At 42.8% G+C, this 16,148-nt stretch overlaps 1 protein-coding gene across 1 annotated transcript in view; it reads left to right on the forward strand.

Moving 5' to 3' along the window:
* Positions 1-14,154, forward strand: part of FHIT (fragile histidine triad diadenosine triphosphatase) — a 1,915,768-nt gene extending 1,901,614 nt beyond the window's left edge. Inside the window, exon 10 of the mRNA XM_066245666.1 lies at positions 13,870-14,154. The gene's annotated coding sequence lies outside the window, so the exon portion shown is untranslated. The remainder of the gene's footprint in view (positions 1-13,869) is intronic.
* The last annotated feature ends 1,994 nt before the right edge of the window (positions 14,155-16,148 follow it).

Genomic DNA, 16,148 nt, shown 5'->3' on the forward strand with positions numbered 1-16,148 from the left:
AAAAATGAATTAGTGAACTTGATGTTGTTTTATAAAAATATTCAGAATACACCATGAAGAAATGAAAGCAGAGTAGGAAAATCTATGAGAGAATTGTTAGAAAACAGGCTACACTGAGAAAATCTAATAGATATTTATTCACAATTCCAAAACAGAGTTCAAATGGAAGGTATATTTTATAAAGATAATCTGAGAATTTTTCAAAACTGGCAAAAGCACCCATCCAAAAAATCAATAACACTCCAAACTCAGGGGTTGTAGAATCCTGAACTAGACACATGAAAAAACTGCAGAAAATCAAAGGCAAAGGGTAACTTCTTAGACTTAATAGTTAAAAAAACAAACTTTCCAAGGGGTAATAGTTAGATAAAAGGCAACAACAGCAATAACAACAACAACAAAAAGCCCAGAGAATATCAGAAGTCCATGGAATGACATCTTTACAGAGATGAAAGAATATCACTGCCAATCTAGATTCCTGTACCCAGTTAAATTATTCCTATAGAATGAAGATGAAATGAACTTATTTTCTGACAAAAGCTGAGAGACTCTATCACCATCAGACTCATTCAAAAGGCATTCTAAATAAGAAATCAAAGGAAATTAGAAACAAGTTTGAACTGAATGAAGAAAACTAAAACTTGAGGATGTAACTGTGTATTTTAGAGAATAATTTAAATTATGACATATACATTTATTGGAAGAAAATAAAAGCTGAAAGTCAATTTGCTAAACATCTTTCTGGAAACTGCACTCATTAAAAAGGCAAAGAGTATATAATGAATAATTTTAACCCAATAAATTTGAAAATTGGGATTAAGTTGATAAATTTCTATAAAACATACAGTTTTACCAAACTCACACAAAGTAAAATAGAAAATATAAATAATTTGATACTTATTAAAGATATTAAACCTTAATTAAAACCCTTTCCACAAAGATAAACATCAGGCTAAGATAGCTTTATAGGAAATTCATAAGATTCTTGATGAAAATCTTACAACTTTTGGAGCAAATTCTGCAAGAGAAGTGACAAATAAAACAACTCTTCCACTTCTCATTTGTTGTATGGATTGCCTAGCATGTGAACCTGACAATAACCTAATAGAAAGGAAATCTACAGACTAATTGTACATGCAAACACAGATGACAAAATCCTAAAATATATCAGATAGATAGACAAATAGGGAGATTATTTTTGTGTATGTACAATTCATGAAAGGGATAATACATTATGACCAATGCAACATTGATTGCATATTACTATCAAGCAATGTCTTTCACCAGACAAATAGATGAGAAAATAATAGGATCATCTCAGTAAATGCATAAAATAATGTTAATCAAATTCAATATCCAACTTAATAAATATAAAAGTTCTAGAAAAACTAGAACTATAAGGGAATTATTTAATTAAAGTTGAAATGTTGAAAAATATCTGTGATTATAAATGTAATAATATTCACTATTAGCATTGCTGTTTCACAATGTAATCAAGGTCTTAGCTAGTACAATAAGTCAAGAAGAGTAAATAAAAGGTAGAGTATTAGAAAGGAATAAAACTGTCATTATTTGTAGATAATATGTATGCAGAAGACAGTTGACTCTACTGAGAACCAATTAGAATTAATCAGTAAACTCAGCAAGGCCTCTGAATATAAGATCAGTACATGTTAATTTTTAATTATTTCAAATCAGCCACTGCATTAGTCAGCTTAGGCTTCCAACAAAATACTATAGACTGAGTGGCTTACACAACAGACATGTATTTTTCATAGTTCTGGAGATTGTAAGTTCAAGATCAGGGTGTCAGCATGGTTTAATTCCCATGATCCCTCTCCCTGGCTTGTAGACATCCACCTTCTCACTGTGTCCTGCCATGCAGGAAAGAGAGCAAGCCTTAGTTTCAATCTTTTTGTAAGGACAATAATACTGTCATGAGGGCTCTACCCTTGGCGCATCATCCAAACCTAACTACCACCTGAAGATCTTATATTACTATTACACTGGTGATTAGGCCTTCAACACATGAAGTTTGGGAGACACACAAATATCCTGTCCACAATACCCAAGAAATTAGAGAATTGTAAAAAAATAAAATAAAAAAATAAAGTTAGCTTATATTAACATCAGAAATCAAAATTCTAAAAATAAAGATATGTAGGTTTCTAGGCAGAAGACTATAAAATGTTATTAAAAGGCATTAAAAATGAACTATATAAATGGAGAGATGAATTGCTCAATTTTATAGACTCAATTCTCCTCAAACTGACTTACAAATTTAATGCAATTCAAATAAAAATTCCCACAGGTTTTTTTGTGTTCTTTTTTTGGTGAAAATTGACAAGTTGATTTTCAAATGCTTACGGAAGTATAGCCAAAGACTATTAAAATGACAAGATAGAGGCATAGCACATCTTACTAAACAGAATAGTACTATGAGGCTACAAAAAGTTAAGAGGGCATGGTATTGGTATGAGGATAAATAGACTGATAGGATAAAATAGAAAGTCTAGTCACAGATCCAAGCATATAGAAACACTTCATTTATGCTAAAAGCAACATTGTGGAGGTTTGGGAAAAGGAAAATCTTTTCAGTGAATGGTTCTGGGGAAAGAGAATATCCATGTGGGAACCTAATGAAACTGTACCCTACCTCACACCATATGCAGAATTCAATTTCTGGTGGATTGTGATTCAGAATGTGAAGTGTAAGAGATTACAGCTTTTAGAAGATAATATAGGAGGATATCTTCATGATCTGACAATAGAAAAAGAGTTTTGCAATAGGACACAAAAAGAATTACCATGAAAACATTGATAAAATTAAATACATTCAAATTGAGAAATTTTGTTTATCAAAAATACCATTAATAGAAAAGACAAGACAGAGTGGGGGAGGGTATTGGTCACATAGATATCCACCAAACCAGAATCCAGAAGATCCCTTTTTAATAACCTTGCTAATCAATGGGAAAATGTCAATAACCCAGTAGAAAGTATAAAAAGATTTAAATAGGTACTTCATAAAAAGTAGGTATCAAAAGGGCCAATACTCTTGAGTCATCAGGGAACTATAAACTTACACAATTAAATACCACTGTACACATATCACAATAGCCAACACTTTAAAAGACTGATAACATCAAGTGTTTTCAAGCATGTGGAACCACAGAAACACAAAACAACACATACTGTGTGATTGCATTCATGTAAAGTTCAAATCAGGCAAAACTAAATTACAGTGTTTACAAATACATTCATTTCAAGGGTAAAATTATATGGGAGAACAAGGAAACAGGCACTATATCAACAGTCCAATAATGTACCTTTGTGGGGGAGGCAGGAAGGGATTGTGATTAGAAAGGAACTGTAGGGTGGATGGTAGAAGGAGGGTGGATGGTAGAAGGAAGCTGGTGGCCCTGGTTGGTTGGCTGAGTGGTAGAGCATCAGCCCAAGTGTGTGGAAGTCCCGGGTTTGATTTCTGGCCAGGGCACACAGGAGAAGTGTCCATCTGCTTCTCCCTCTTCCCCTCTCCTTTCTCTTTCTCTCTTCCCCTCCCACAGCCAAGGCTCCATTGGGGCAATGTTGACCTGGGTGCTGAGGATGGCTCCATGGCCTCTGCCTCAGGTGCTAGAATGGCTCCAGTTGCAATGGAGCAATGCCTTAGATGGGCAGAGAATCACCCCCTAGTGGGCATGCCAGGTAGATACTTCTTGGGCACATATGGGAGTCTGTCTTTCTCCCTGTTTCTCACTTCAAAAAAATACAAAAAAAAAAAAGAAAAAGAAAAAGAAGAGGGCTGGCACTGTTCTAGTCCTTACTGTGGTGGTTGTGAAATATGTTTGTTTTATATTAATTATGTAAGCCATATATTATACACACACACACACATACATATGTGTGTGTGTGTATATATATATATATATATATATATATATATATATCTGTGTATATGTATTTCTGTACTTTTCTGTGGTATTACATTTCACCATAAAAAGGACTAAAAATAAATCAGATAAGTGAAAAATTTTAAGGACAAAAGAAAGGAAGGAAGAGATTGATTTTAATGAGCAGTCTAATAGCTGACTGAATATTCAATTATTCCATAAAAAGCTTAAACAAAAAAGAATAATCGCTACATATAATCTTTACAAACACTGCTAAGACATCAGTCAGCTCTGCCCCTCTTGGCCATCTTTGCTGACTTATAGTGAGCCACACTAGCCAGCCATTATTATTCCAGGAACTGAGTAACAGAGATCACCACAGACAGGATGCTTTATTATTAATCATTCTTAATGATACCACTTATGAAGAGCCTATTATGAGCAAACACTACCAAGTACTTTATAAGCTTTCTTCCAATTAAACCCCACAAAAACCCTGTTAGAGTGTCCCAGTTTTCAGAAGCTGAAACTGAGATATAGGTCACTCACTATAGGGCTTGCCCAAGGACTCTCAGGTTCCATCTCAAAAGTCAGGGTCCAGTCCAGGCAGTCTGGCTCTGGAGCCCACATTTACCTTTATACTAATTGATAAATCTCTGTTTAGAAATGTCCTTCTGCTTAAGCTCTAGCTAACTGAAGACAAGAGTTGTAAAATAAAGCTGGGGTGCAAGCATACTCTTGCTTCTTCACAAACTTCAGAAAAAGAGACAAGCATTTAGTGATTCCTATGTTGGGGCTTTGTAAAGATCACTTGATCCCCTCATTACAACCATCTGCTGAAGAGACAGCACTCTCCCACGTGTCCCTATAAAACAGCAGTTAGAGACTGAATATTTGCCTGAAAGCTAACACTGCATTTGATGAACAGGAGTGAATCAGGGCTAATCAACCTTGGGCCATCATGCATTAGATTTTGCATTCCTGGGATCAGTGAGGACTCCCAGGGGCTCCATTCAAGATCTTTCAGTTAGGGCTTCCTCTGGAGACAGGGATTTTCACCAAGATTCTGCCATTTGTTCAGATATGAGCAGAAACTAGGATGGGCTGTGACAGACAATCTAAAGGTGGGGTCTGGGTAGGTGACCCAAGCCCAAGCAATGAGAGTTCTTCCCTATCATTTGGTGTGTGGATAGAGGAAAGCCCTTGAAGGGGTGATGGAAACTTGGGTCCCGGCAGTCATTTTGGTCCTTCCTAGAAGAAGTCTAATACAGGAGAGAGTCACAGAGTGATGTGCGACAGAAGGTAAAGGGAGGGATGAGCTCCTGCATCTGCCCTATCCTCCACAACTATTGAATAAATAGGAAGTTACTTTTCTCCCAGGCTCGTATGAAATGGAGTTTCCTTCCTTGCCATCAAGGGCCATGGCTACTACATGGGTATAGACTGCTTGCCTCCTGAAGGACATTCTTAACCTTGAGGTTCTTAAACTCAGTCACCATTTGTTGCAATCCTGCTTTAAACCACACAACAATAGGTGAAGTCCATTCCCGCCCTGGAGGAGTGGATTGTGGATCTAAAACAATAAGGCTGTTTCAAGAACAAGGGAGCCTGTACGAGCTCTGCACAAGTGCAATGTCAACGGTACCTGTGAGCAAATTGTGAGCAAATTGATTCCTCAGCCTTATCCCACTGTAACGTAGTTGACTTTGTGTCAATTTTGTCTAACCCCCATGCCCACACACAATTACATGGCCTCCAAGAGCCACCCCGAGGTCTAGGATTAGCAATCAATTTTAATGTGTATTTAAGAGATTTTTCAAAGTGTTCAAGTCAATGTGTAAGATCACGTAATAATTAAAGCATTAAAAGAACCCAATTGAGGATTCCCTCTCCGCCAGCAGATATTGTTAGGTCAAGAAGGTCTATAAAAACTGCCAGATCATTTTCACTGCTTTAAGACAAGCAAAAATGGCTTTGAATGTAATTAAGTGTTCTGCACCGTTTTTCCTCTGCTAATGCTATACATCTCATTTCCAGGGAGGCCCACAAAAAGTTTAGAATGATTGCCATTCTGTGCTACAGACAGATTATGTGGTCTTGCTTTGAAGGAGTGAAAGCTCACACTGTAGCTTGAATTGTGTTTTAATTAGATATGATAAGCTAGAGTCACAGCTATGGGAAAGGGAGGCTCCCTCACAGGCAGACCAGTCTTAGCATTGTGGGGCTCTGGGCTGTTCTTAGAACTCTGCTCCTTTCTTACCCAGTCTCTCTGGTGGCTCTTGCAGACTTCAAAGTTAACAGAGTAGAACAGGGAATACGCCTAATGTAGTAAATCAGCATTTATCTTTGACACCTCTATCAAAGTTCTGCTTTATTAATCTCCTCCCAAGGATCTGGTATCTATCGAGGCAGTTTTATTTTTCTTTTAAGGTGGAAGATCTTGTGTGTGGTTAATTTTAATTCCTTTAATCATTTACAAAAATGAGGCTCAATGGTGCAAATTTAAAAGAAAATTCTTTTCAGTAAAACCTAAGCACTCCCTTTGTTCTGGGTAAGCTTTCATGATGCTACAGTTAAACACATAACTTCTTCATACAGAATATCATAGTCAACTGCTGGCTGTGTATCTCCAAATACATATCTATACCTTAAACTCACCAGAAGTCATACAGAAGAATGAACTCATTAAAATAGAAAGTGTATTAAGATTAAGATCCTTTTAAATGGGAAGCCAGCTCATGGCCCTCCTCCACACTTTGGAAAGCTTGCCAGCCACAGTGAAGATCTAAGATAAAACCTAGACTGTCTCCCCTGAGTTGCCCCACCCCCAACGCCCTCCTGTCCAGCCTTCTTGCTTCCTTGCTGTTAGATCACTTCAAACAGCCCCACCCTGGGGCCCTGGCACCTCTTGGCTCCCTCTTTCTGAATTCTCTCCTCCTTCCACTCAGCACTTGACTTACATGTCACCTGCTCAGAAAGGCTGTGTAAATTAGTGCCCCTGTGCGCTTGTGGAAAGGAGGATGATCTCTGGAATGAAGCAGATCTGGTTTGAGCCCTGTACTTCCTCACTGTGTGAGCTTCCTCAGCTATAAACTGAGGCTGTGGTATCTGTTTCATGGGGCCAAGGTGGAGACAGTGAGGTTTCCATAAGTAAGACTGTAAACACACGTAAACACACACACACACACACACACACATGCACACACACACACTCATCCTGTAGCACAGGAGCTGGCTAACAGATGCTCTGAACAGGTGGCTTTTCCTTCCCACCCAGGAAAATATCTGCCTACCACAGCCTCAGGGCCTCTCTCTTGTTCCAGTTAAGCCTTTGAGCTACTGTCCACCATGGAGTGGGAGCTGGTCTCTGGTGGGAAGGAGCCACTGGCTTCGGTCCTTATCTCCTGGACCATCTGACTGAGTTTTGGAGACTAGATGAGCCTATAGCCATCTTGTAAGGCACATTTATATATCTCTGCAAATATATTCTCAGGGGACCCTTCCTGGAAAAAATTACCCCCAAGTCTCAGAAGTGAGCAATCAGCCATCTGCTATCAGTGGGACTTTCCCATCAGCCAGCTGCCAGCTTCTTTAGGCTGGAAGGGAATTTAAAGAGCATATAATTAAACCTACTGTTTAACAAAGGAAGACTGTGGTCCAGAGAGCAGTTATAACTTACCTAGGTTCATTTGGTGACAATATAGGCTTAAAACTTGGACCCTTGTATTTGCAATCTCTATCTGAATACACATAGAGAAAGACCCATCGAGATTTCCCTGTATGGACTGCTGATGCCTCTGTGGGTGACATGTTCATCTTTGTCTTTTCACAATCTGCATTTTATTCACTGGAATCTCAGGATAAGCAGGTTGATGTGAATTACTTTCTATTCCAAATAGCCTTTGACTATGGTTTCCTTCCTTTCTTTCTTTTTTCTTTTTCTTTCTTTCTTTCTTTTTCTTTATTTCTCTCTCTCTTTTTTTTCTTTCTTTCTCTCTCTTTCTTTTTTTGTGATCTAATAGACTTTATTAGTCAATTTATTAATCAGTCAGCACCCCATCTAGCAACTAGAAGGTACTCTGAATCAACTGTGTTTTCTTGTTAGTTTTCAACCCATGATCAATTGGTCCCAAGTATAATTTAAACATAATTCAGATTGGCCTATTTATGAGCAGCTGAAGTAAACCATAACTTACTCAACCATATATTTAGTGCTCAAAATATAGTATTTAAAGACTTCATCTTTTTTTTTTTTTTGTATTTTTTCAGTTAGATGCAGGGATGCAGTCAGACAGACTCCCTCATGCGCCTGACCAGGATCCACTTGGCATGCCCACCAGGGGGCGATGCTCTGCCCATCTGGGGCATCGCTCTGTTGCAACCAGAGCCATTCTAGCGCCTGAGGCAGAGGCCATGGAGCCATCCTCAGCGCCCAGGCCAACTTTACTTCAATAGAGCCTTGGCTGCAGGAGGGGAAGAGAGAGAAAGAGAGGAAGGAGAGGGGGAGGGGTGGAGAAGCAGATGGACGCTTCTCCTGTGTGCCCTGGCTGGGAATCGAACCCAGGACTTCTGCATGCCAGGCCGATGCTCTACCACTGAGCCAACCGGCCAGGGCATATATTTCAGTACTTTTTAAATGGCAGAGAGGAAATAATTATAATCACCCCATTTGGCTGTTAAATGTGCTAAACCCTGACAAACTCTCAATGTGATGATCCTTGAGTGTTTATCTATAATCCCTTAGCAAGTGCACATTTTACACCTGCAGAGTTGTACACACTGCAGACACAAGCACCATTAATTAAATAACACACTCAGCAAACTCTCAGAGTCATTAATTATCAAAGGTGGCCTGCTCCATTCTTGGCTCTAGTATTCTATCACAACCGGAGCACACACTGGAATGAAGGGATGTGCTGGAGGAAGGTCACCCTCAAACCATGAGAGGAAGAGGCTGTCAGACGAGGTAAATGACAAAGCATGCCTGCCTTTAGCTTTTCCTTCTTTGGAGAGTTTGAGGGAAGGGAAAGGGTTTCAAATTGTAGGAACTTTCTCAAAATTAGTTTCTCTCATGAAAGACTCAAGTAAATATAAAGTAATCCTTTTTCATTTCGACTGAGTTTCTAGGAAAGGTATTATCAGCTGAAGATTTAGAGACAAATAAAGCCTGTTCTTCTTAAGCTCCATCAGAACAAGGAAGCCTTTTAGGGAGTCTTTGTTAGGCACAGACATGGAGAAGTGATTTAAGTGGGGCCAGCATGGAAGACAGAAGCCTTTCTGGCTTCAGTGGGCCACCAAGCACATGCCCGAGGACGAGCCCGAATGTGGTGGGAGGGCTTGCTCTGTTCTCCCTCCTCACGCCCACCACCCAGCCTCAAGGCCAGCATGCCTTCTCTTGCTAGGATACCACAGGGTAAAGGAAGAGATGAGCCCTGCAGGGCTGCAGTGAACCACCCACAATGACAAGCTGGGCAATCATTGTTCTTGCATGTTCACCATTCTTCATGTTTGATTTAGTCCTTCAAAGTCAACACAATGCTGAGTCTGTGGCCACTCCATAAAGGACAGCACCGGTCTCAGTGCCTGTCCCCACCTGAGGCGGCTGACTACATGGTGTTCAGAGCTGCTTTCTTTGTTCTTACGGACATGTATTTGGAGGATTGGGAAAACAGACCCTGTTTAACAGGAAGTTGAACGCTTTCCCTCACAAGAGGTTATGTTTTAATCAGCATGTGTAACCTGTCACAGAGAAATAGTTGTGATTTAGAAATCTTGCTGGGAAGTTGCCCTGCTCCCTGGAGTCCAGCCCCACAGCACTGGTTTCTGGCCACTGCACTTGGGGTAACCCTTCCTGTCTCTAGGCAGGACAGTCATGTTGCCCTGGAGACAGGAATCAGAGTGGCTGTCTGACCCTTGCCATCTCTCCCCCACCTCCACCTGTACCCACTTTTTGTAAGAGATTGCCAACAGAGGCTTTTGTGATTTCTGATTCCAGTTTCTTAAGAAGAAGCTGAAAAGCAGAGGTCAGGGCACCTGCCCTTAGAAAATTGCTCACCTTGTTTTTGGTGTGAGCTGAATGATTTTCCACAGCTGTCTGCCTCTAGCCTGCTAGGAAGTAAGTTTCTTTTAAAAGAAGGGAGTTGTTACAGAGGAGTTTTATCAGATGTTGGGGAATGTGATTACTTGCTTCCAAAACAATTTCTGTGTCAGTCCTGGTATGGATGCAAAGCAGGTCATTTTTGTTCTTCTCGTGGTCAAGAATCATTGCCTGTGAAGGACAACACTTGTCCTATTTGTGCGGCTCTGAGACAAGTGCAGAAAACAACCTCACTAGAGGATGGATATTTGCAGCTGAAGCCGACTGGACCCTGTGTCCAGCACCTGGACTGCACACGTTATAGGGAGCTCACTGTGGTACTGGACCGAGGAGACGGGCTGGACCCTCTTGCCATCACATCGCACAGAATGATTCCCTTCAGGGCCCAGCCCATACTCCAGACTGGCTGGATCAGATCTCTGGAGTTAGGATGGAGGCAGGGCAGTTTTTAGACCTTCCCAGGTGATTCCAACAAGCAGCCATGTTGAAAAGACCACCTTAAGGAAACAGAAGAAAAGCCTGTTGAGTTTTTGTCCCAAGTCGGCCTTTTACACCGTGAAGTTAGATTGACTGTGGTTAGCTTCCATCCGTTTTCAGCTGCAGTAAACAGAGGCACTACTATATTTTCTTAGCTTTGAAGCAGCAGAGGCCTCTTTCTTTGTGCCTAAGCACATATAAGAGGAATGGAGCAAGGGGCAGGGGCCCTCCATATGCATGTTTAGTAAAAAGATGTTGCCTTGAGTGCATGCAGAGGCTGATCAGATCTGTTGAAAACAGGGGATTCTGCCCCTTCTCTTGTAGAGAAAGAATTTACCCAGCCTCATGGCACCTGCCTGTTCCAGGAGAAGTCGGGTGGTTCTGTTTGTCCAGCGGTTGCATCCCTTTGGCACTTCTGCTTTTACCCTGTTCTCTCTAAACCATGATGGCAAAATGCAAATTGATTTCAAAGACTATCTTGAAGGTTTCAGGGAGAGATGAATGAGATCACAGTGCATACTATACAGTAAACCATACTTAAAAATCAAACTTTCTACATTAAACATTTTTGTTTTCCTTCCAAACACAAGCTCCTCTCTCCAAAAGTCTGGAGCAATGACACTTCCCTTCTGCCTTCATCCACCACTCTGCAAAGCAGACACTGACAATGGGCTTCATGTACGGCCTGTTCTTTCTCAAGCCTGGCCTTGCAGGCTAAGGGGACAGTCAGTTCATCTGCCACTATGTCTATAAGGAACTTAAGAGTTGAAAAGCAGATGTTCATTACCATGTTCACAATACCGGTCCAACTTCAGACATCCGGGGCTCTCTGTTCTCACAACTCTGAGAGCCCGCCTTCTCTGCACTGCCCGCTGCCTACTGCTGATCCACTGCAGCGCTTCACCTTGCACCAGGCTGCTGCTGATCCACTGCAGCGCCTTGCACCAGGCTGCTGCTGATCCACTGCAGCGCTTCACCTTGCACCAGCTGTATCCCCAGATGGGTTGGAAGTACCTTGAGAATATCATCGTTCACCTCTTTGCACGCTACTCCCAGCCTTACTCACATGTCAATAAATACTTTTGTTGAGCTGCCCAGATAGCATTGAAAACACTGCTGTCTAAAAGTGGCAGCAAATGAAACTAGAGACAGGAAGAAGGGCTGTGAGATCTGACCAGACTTAGAAAGATAAGGACCTTGCCCAGAGGGAGGCACCCTCTCTGATAATGAGGCCAAACCTCCCCTGTGCAGCTATATCCTAACACGTACTTGCCTCCACACTCAAGGCACTCTGTGGCCTGCTGGTGCCAACTAGCCATGCAGTAGGGAAGACATAACAATAGTGACGACAGAGGCTCACATTAGTGAGTACTTATAAAACACTCACAAAACACTGTTACAAGTGCTTTTCTGTAGTAACCACTCAACAGTTCTCTCTGCACTCCAACAGTGTAGGTTTCAGGTTTCACAGTGCCCAGGGGCGCACAGCCAGCACTGGGCAAGGCTGGACTTCAGGCCCACGTCTGGTCAAAGCCAACTTGCTCACTGGCTGTACCCTGGCAGGAAAAGTAAACTCTGCTTCTCACAAGCTTGCAGGCATGATGGAGAAAAGAAACTGCTGAGGACAGAGCCTTAAGAAGCTCTGCCAACAGATCGATGTCAAGGCTGTGTGAGGGATGGCCACAGAAGCGCTGTGCGGGGCGGGGACAGGCAGAAAGTCTGCTTAGGATGGAGAGAGGAATCGTGGAGGCTCGGAAGTTACAGGGCTGTTGCGGGAAGGGCAGATGTGGGAAGTAACATGGGGCCACAACGTTCAAAAGACCAAAAATACAACTGAAGGAAACTTTCCTAGGACATAAATCTGCCCTTGACAGGCAAGGCAGAGGAAGAGAAAGGGCACATCCATTTTCAGGCCTGCACAGGTGCCTCTGACTTCAAGGACAAGGGCAAATGATAAATGATCTGGAGATGACCTGTGTGTCTAGACAAGATGGGTGGTGTCGGGCACAATAGGGGATGATCCCCGTGTCATAAGGAATGAGACGGGTCCCCTGCTCCAAGGGGTGCCCGTGGACTGGTGCATACTCCCCACTCTCCACCCTCCCTCACAGACATCAGTGGGTCTCAGGGGAATGGAGTCTAAGCTCAGAGGTGAAGGCTGAAGCAGAAGCGACTCAACTTCCATGCTGTGGATTAGAGAAGGCAACAGATGGGAGTTCTAAATGGAGCCCCTGCCTGTCCTTTGCTCTGACTTGGTTATGAACTTATAGAAAAAGGGACGTGCAAGGTTCACCAAGGGCTCTCTCCATGCACCGAGGCTGACATGCCTGCCATCACCCAGCTGGACTGAATGGGGCCTATTGAGTTTCCCCTGACTTCACACTGGAACCAGCAGGGGGGTGGGTCTTTGCACCTAAGCCTTCCGGGAGTGTTGCCCTCCAAGCCACAAATAGCAAACAGTGAGTGAGTGAGCAGCAATGTAAGTCTTCCCTGCAGCCCTGCAGACACTGGGGGGCCGTGTGCTTCCCAGTGTGCTCCTCGACTCTTCCTGCCTCACCCCTGTGGCGGGTCCCCAAGCAGCTCCCAGTGCCCTGGCTTCCAGTCTCCCTCAGACATGAGACCTGGCCCCTAAGTCTCTCATCCTTCTGTCCTACTGCACTTTCTCCCTGCAGTGATGCTCTGCAATTCCTGATGCCCTCCGCATGGGGCCCTTCCCGACCGCCCACTTCTGACTCCTCTCATTATGGCCCAGAAGCCAAGGCTCCGGCAGCTCCTCTTTTGGTGTCAGAGCTGTGAAGTGTATCTCTGTGATATAGGTATTTCTTTCCAAATAAGATGAACACCTCACCACCAGCACTTCCACTGCCACCATTTCTATTGTATGAGAAGAAATCAGTGGTGTGAGACTGGGCCCAGGTCCTCAAGGCGACTAGGCTTTACAGCAAAGCTGATGGAGCCTGCTATACACTAGCACTGTCATTCCCCGAGTTCAGGTGCCGAGAACCTCAGACTCACGTGAAGAGCTTGTTAGGAAGCTCCCTCCAGATTTCTGGCCCTCTTTCCGGGCATGTTGAGTCAGAATGTGGGGGAGAGACTCAAGAAATGCGTGTTTGAACAAGCTCACTAGGTAATACTATTAATGGCTGTGTTTGAGAACCTATTCTTACCTATCAGGCTGTGGGCACATGCTGTAGGAAGTGTGGGGACCAAGAAGGAACAGGCAGCAGCAGGGTTGGAGCCACCTACTTTACAAAACCTTCCTACAACAGTATGGCTTTTTGTACAATGTTAATAGCAATACAACAGAGTAGCAGTAAGCAAACTTACAATTTATTTATTGCCAAGACTTAAAAATTTCTATCACTTCTAACTTAAGTTTCTGTTTTTATGTTCCATCATTTCCAGGCATGAAAAGTGACTTGAACAAATCCCAAGGCACGAGGCAATGGGCCTTGCTCTCCAGGCTCTGCGGCCTTGGGAATGAAGCTAAGAAGACTTTATTACAGCCTGAGATTCTGCAGCCTTTTGCAAAGCATTTTATTATCCTTCTGGAAGCCAATGGGGTTATGTTTCAATCATGATGACTGACAGGCTAACTTCAAAACAATGGCATCAGCAGCCTTTCCCCTCTTCCTGGTCTCTGTACTTAGAACCCTTTCTAAATGGTCCCTTGGCCTGGATGGAAATAAAATGGCAGTTAAAATATTTATCTCATGTGTTGGCTAACTTAAAAATTGATATTTTCGGGCCTCTGAAAGGTACAACTGAGCTAGTCAATCTTTTAGAATTACTATACTTCTGTAAAACAAAGGTATGATAAGGATGAGAGCAGATTTAGAGAGTTTCTATTCTGGTAAGATACAAGAACAGAAATGTACAACCTTTCCTTGGTCATATTCTTCTCCTGCAGAGAGGCAGAAATAAAAAAGCTTAAGATAGCCAAGTAGCTCCGGAAACAGACAAACACTGCAGTGACCAGACAGCGGCCGGGCTATGTGAGTGGCCGGAAGGGAAGGGAAGGGAGTGGGAGAGCTCTCAGTATTGTCTTAGAAAGCTCACCCCTCGCCTGTAATAATCAATTTCTTCACCGGAGGATGACAGAAGTAGGCCCTTTCTTCCTGTTATATTAATAAAAGGAGGATCAGAGGTTATAGAAAAAAACAAAACACATTAATAGCACTGCTACAAAGAACCAAAAGCAGAAATTTTCTTTTCATGAAAAATCTCTGAGAATCCCTTTGGCTTATAGGCCATGCTCTGAACCCAAAACCATCAACAACATGCTGTTTCCTGGGACTTCTGCAACAAATGACCACATACCGGGTGGCTTAAAGCAACAGTAGTGTGTTCTCTCGCAGTTCCAGAGCCCAGACATCCAGTATCAGGCAGAGCCTACTCCCTCTGGGGGCCCTGGAGCAGTCTGCCTGAGCTGCTGTGGCTGCCACAGGCCTCAGCACCATTTCCATCTCGGCCTCTGTCTTCCCATCTTCCCAGTCCTCCACTTCTGTGTGTCCAAGGGTGTTCGTCATTGGATAACCCTGGGTGATATCCTCAAGATCTTAATATCTTTAACATAAGTACATCTACATTTTTCAAAATAAGATAACATTCACAGGTTCCAGGAAGTTGAGATGGGCTTTTTTTTTTTTTTTCTTTTTCTTTTTTTTTGAGCACAGACGCTACTCAATCTCCTACTCGGGGGATTTGGCCTTTGACTGTTTCTGATCCAGCGTAAGACTGAATTGCATCCCATTTCAAATCTTACTTGTCTTTGTCAAAGCCCTATTTATTTGCAGTGATTGAAGGGGTCCTGTTGTGACTGGGATGCCCTCCAGATCCCAAGCCTAGTCTGGGATGCTTCCTTCTCAGCTGAAGGTAAAACGCCCACAGTGTGAACCGGCTATGCTCAGACTTTAACTGTCAGTGAGGGAAGACGGCAAGCACTGCCATTTCACCCCACTCAAGGACTGCTGACCAGGTCAAACACTGATCCCATCTCAGCTGAAAGCAAATGCCATCAGGATGCCTACCCCCACCTCTCAGGCTAATTCCATGTAACTTGCTGGCTTTCAATCAAAGAAGTAAATAAATAGTCACTGACAGAACGGTGAGTTGGTTTCACACCGTGAGCCTACCTACACTTTGACTGCTATTATGTTTGCAGTTAAAACCCTACAGGGACCCCTCTCTGCCTGTCCACCCATCGATGTCCTCATTCAGGCTCTTCCTGTAACACTGCCATGATTGTAGGCTGTGGGTACAGAAGGCCGGCCCCAGTCCCTGCTTCCACACCAGCTCCACAGGCCCATGCTTAGCTGGAAGGCATGATGGCCCTGCGAGGACTGTCTAGAGTTCCTTCCCATGTGCTGAGAACTAACAAAGCCTCCAGATACCAACAGGGGAGAAAGACTATTACTCCTTTTGCTAAAGTGGTCTGGCCTGAACTGAAAAAATACAAAAGGCAACAAAGAGCAAAGCTTAAGTCAGAACAAGGTCCCTAGCAATAGCCTTCCTTTCCTCTCTAATTTCTCCTTAGGCATAAATACCCTCTAGGTGTTCCAGTTTTTCTCAGGAGCTGGAGACCTGCTAGTGTTAGCATAAATAGTAGATCACTTAGAGGTATTTATGTGGGCCCATTTCTCTTACACTGGTCCCTCTCTTTATTGACAACATTAGAAGGAAGG

Source organism: Saccopteryx bilineata, chromosome 10 (assembly GCF_036850765.1).
Source record: "Saccopteryx bilineata isolate mSacBil1 chromosome 10, mSacBil1_pri_phased_curated, whole genome shotgun sequence".
NCBI classification, from domain to species: Eukaryota; Metazoa; Chordata; class Mammalia; order Chiroptera; family Emballonuridae; genus Saccopteryx; species Saccopteryx bilineata.